Source organism: Canis lupus, chromosome 1 (genome assembly GCF_048164855.1).
Source record: "Canis lupus baileyi chromosome 1, mCanLup2.hap1, whole genome shotgun sequence".
Classification (NCBI taxonomy): domain Eukaryota; kingdom Metazoa; phylum Chordata; class Mammalia; order Carnivora; family Canidae; genus Canis; species Canis lupus.
The window spans coordinates 6,926,476-6,930,905 of NC_132838.1; the positions used below are offsets into that span (position 1 = coordinate 6,926,476).

The 4,430-nt window shown below is 37.0% G+C and overlaps 1 protein-coding gene across 2 annotated transcripts in view; it reads left to right on the forward strand.

Moving 5' to 3' along the window:
- Positions 1 to 4,039, forward strand: part of NETO1 (neuropilin and tolloid like 1) — a 137,009-nt gene extending 132,970 nt beyond the window's left edge. For both annotated transcript variants that reach the window (XR_012028064.1, XM_072820204.1), the window contains one exon: positions 2 to 4,039. The gene's annotated coding sequence lies outside the window, so the exon portion shown is untranslated. The remainder of the gene's footprint in view (position 1) is intronic.
- Positions 4,040 to 4,430: the final 391 nt, after the last annotated feature.

Here is a 4,430-nt window from a genome sequence, read left to right on the forward strand (position 1 = left end):
GGAATTATGTTGGATTGTCTGTTGTTAATGAAGCACCACCAACACTGTCTACTAGGATTGCAAACTAGGTTTGAAAGTATCCCTTCCCTCTCTAGCTCTGAGTTGGAGTTTGTCAATGAGAGGAACTCATAAAGGATTTGGAGGGGAAGATGGAGTGGAAGTCATTCTTCTTAGGAGGCCGCAGTGGGCAGATGTAGCAGTTTCTCAGCCACATCTGTGAGCTCCCAGTTCTCCATCATGGTGACCAGATGTAGAGGCTCCAACAATCCCCATGAGCTTTGGCTTCTCTCCAGTTCCTGCGGTGCAGTGGCTGCTCTTCCAGGCTTTCACTAGTCATCTCCTCTCACATTGGTGGGATCCCCAACTCCCACACTAAATTCCTCATTCTTATAATTTCTATGGAAATTCTATTTTCCTGACTGAACCCTGATGGATACAGGTGGAAGATTTGTCCTGTGGTCTAATCTAAGTTGTGTCATTGCCAGTAAAGGTGCAGTGATTCTTGGCCACTGGGTGGAACACACTTGAAATTTTAAAAATTATGTATATTGCAATAAATTCACTTCATTCTACCAAATTGACTGTGGGTGGGGGTGGGTGGGGGGTATGATAGAAGGCATCAGAGAATTAACATGGGCAAATAAGCCTGTGGAAATGATACAGTGAATATTTACCCTAACTGCTTTGACTGGTGGAGTAATGCCAGTAGGAGGACAAGAAACAGGAATGGCATGTGTTGGCTTTGATGTCAAGTGGATTGCACACCCATAGGCAAGAGGATTCTGACATTATTCAAGCAAAAATAGGAACAGTTTTCTTCTCAATGTCTAGAAATGAGACTAAGGATTTAATGTGTTAATAATGATATTGGTATATTATATACTGACTATATTTTTAAAAATCTGTACTCTAGAAAATGTACTTTACTTTTTATTATCAATATGGCTACCATTTGTTGAGTCTGTACAGAGTTTGAGCCCACTGAGTTTATAAGAAATTACATATATTTTTTGTGATAGGTAATGTAGCACAAGCATATGAAAATGACATGTTCAGGTAAGCAAATGTTTTTAAAAGCCTGGATTTTTAAATCATAGATCATAAATATAAGGTCTTACTACATACCAAGGGACAGCACATTAAACTATATTTGGTGGGGAAAAAGAGCAGCTTCATGTGTGCAGGATATACAAACCTAAAACAAAATGATGGCACTGTCACTGATGCTGTCATAAAGATTAATGCAGAGGAAGCCTTTTGGAAACAAAACCTGCTATTAAATGTTCGTTATGAGATTCAGCCCCATTTATCAGTACCCACTAAATAAAGATTAACAGCCTTCTCTCAGTTACAGATGTTACTTATTCTGTCTATGTCTCTGAGAGATAAAAGAATCTTTATCCATAATACTGCTGCCAATTTATTATTGAATAGAATTAATATTAAATGCATTGTTTGTGTACACAGATATATTATTTGACTCTTAATAATCCAATCAAAACAGTGATACACCATGCTGTCTATCTGTGACTAAACCAGACTATAGACAACATTTTGTTAGACGCAAGTGAATACTGATTTTTGAATGCAAAACATGATTTATTGAGTATAATATTTCCAAAATAGCATGAAAAAGAGCTAGGTCTATAGTATGGTGAATGTGTCATGAACCTTCCCCACAGCATCACAGAGAATGTATCGAGACGATTCCCAATTCAGAATGTCATTTACGGTGACGACAAAAACACCTGGCTTCTGCCTCTCTCACTTGAAATGTTGAACCTCTTGGAATCATCATAAATGGTGATGTTGCACAAATGTCCAAGAGGAGACTTACTTGGCGGTGTTTGCCTTTACATGTGTTCAACAACATCATGCCAAGTTTTAATGTATAAACTTAATAAAAGAATTGTGTCAGAAAAAAATACATTCTTGTATTCTTGTGTTCTTGTGAGACTTCTGTCTTGATTACTGGATTTTACAGCTTCTAAATATCCACTGTCCCTTGTTGTTTGACCTTCATTTCAGCTGAAACACCATCTGTCACTGGTCTGCAGTCAGTTCTCAGTACCTATGTTCCTATATCCCTGTTGGGTGGTGCTCACTTGTGTTCTTCAACCCACCTCCCCAATGAGATAAGCATTACACCAAAGGGCCAACAATTAGTGAAGGAAACAGTCATCCCTCTAGATGGGAAACTCCATGGAGAGCAGCAGCTCTGTGTTGTTTGTTTCAATTACCTCCCTATCTACAATACTCAATATAATTCCAGGAACATAGCAGGTTATCAATGTATATTTGGTGAATGAAAACATAAATGACTTAGATAAAATATTTTTAAATACTTTCTTTTCTTTTTTCCTTCCTTCCTCCCTCCCTCCCTTCCTTCCTCCTTCCTTCCTTCCTTCCTTCCTTCCTTCCTTCCTTCCTTCCTTCCTTCCTCTCTCTTGCTTTCTTTCTTCACATCAAGGGACCTTGTAGCTTCCAGCACCAAGACATTTTTCTTCTATAATAGTCATTTTGGCAGTAGTAAGATATGATCCGTGAACCATACAAACCAACATTTATATCTCACTCTCCTTACAATGTCAGAGGCAGTGGCTTCTGCAGCTCTGCTCCCCATATTTCTCATTCCAGAGCTGGTCTGGAGGAGAAGCTTACACTGAGGACATGTGATTCTCATTGGGGAGGAAAAAACAAGATCTTTGGAAGACATTCAAGTGATATTTCTGAAATTTCTGCTTGGTCTTGGTTTATTTCATATTCGCTGCATTCCACTGGCCAAACCTGTAACAATGGTCAGACCCAGATCTGTGGGGAAGAGTGCAAAATGTCTGACAAAGAAAAGGGGAGCAAATCATTGGCAACAGTAATGCAATCCGCCTCACTTCTCTATAAAATTTCTCCTGTAAAGTATGTTTCAGAAAGTAACACCCCACTCTAAGTATGACTTTCAAGGTCCAGAATTCCTTATTCAAAATGTTTAATTAAAATTATGGAAATTAAAAAAAAGTACTTTGGCATCAAACACACTGAATTCAAGCTTTCCAGTGAATATATCTGTGACCTTTATAAGTTTCATAGTTACCTGCCCTCTGTGCATCTTAGTGCCAGGATATGTAAAAAAATTGAACTAAGGTATCTACCTTGTAAAGTTGTCATGCAAATTGCATAATAACATGTAAAAAAACTCCAAAGACAGCTCCAGATTTAGAGCAGCACCGCGCCCCCCCCCTCTTCTACTTTGTCTGAAATGTCTTCATGCTAGGATCAACACTTAGTTTCACTGCTTTGCCCAGTACCTGTTGGCCTCCTGAAATCCACCTTCTTTTGGCATTTTTAACAAGAACACGCCTAAGTTACTCATCAGCAACTGGTTTTGATACTGAAAGCTGGGTATTTGTTTCCCACCTCCAAGGGTTAGGGTTCGACTGGCTTCTGTATCTACTATATTCTCCCAACCTACAGTATTTGGTATAAATAAAGGAGTGGTCTTATTTTTCCTTTTTAACTCTAGAGATCTTCTAGGTAACTGTCATCCTTTCCATCCTTTCCTGTACCCTTCTTCATAGCAAAGACATAGAGAAACTTATGTAAGAATATAGTTACTGGCAACAGGAAACTCAACTTTTCAATTTTGTTCTTGAAGAAGAATCTCTCTTCTCTCCCACCCACATTCTTTTAAAGCATCTCAGAATAAAGTGACTGTTTGTACTGTCTTCCAACTTGAATAATCTGACAGATTGCTTCTGAAATGAATCTTAACTTAAATCAAAATACAAAACTTTAATTAACAAATGCAAGTAATGCTGTACATATGGATTTTGCCTAGCATCATGACAATTTTCCTATACTGCTTATCAGGCTTTTGGTAAAAATCAAGAGTGCTTATTAGTGTGACTTTCGACCAGCAACAATAACAAAATATTTATAGCAAATATATAAAGCATTAGAATATACATGTATAATTATATATGTACATTTCATATATGTATAACAAAGTTCAGCAATAAAGTGATTTAATTATGCCCCTGTAAAACTGTCTCATTTTTGTGTTTCAGAAAATATTTATTTGACCACTTTGTCTTTCAGTCATCTGTTCATACATTAAATAGACATTTATTTATAGGATCTGTACTAGACACTTCTCCTGAGAGTTAGAAATGTAGGTATGATCATTCATGTTCTCATGAGAAATAAAAGTAAATAATTATAGTACCATAGATTTGAGCTACAAAGAAATATATTTTATTTATGTTGCATAATATAGTATAAATTGAGTATTGTGAAAGCAGTAGTTCCCAAAGAATATTAAAAGGATATGTTTCTACATGCCTGAAATTGGTCTCTCTCTCTCTCTCTTTTTTAATATACATTGCCTTCCTGTGACCTCACAATGACAAACTTTCTTTGGCAGTGGCACAATTCAA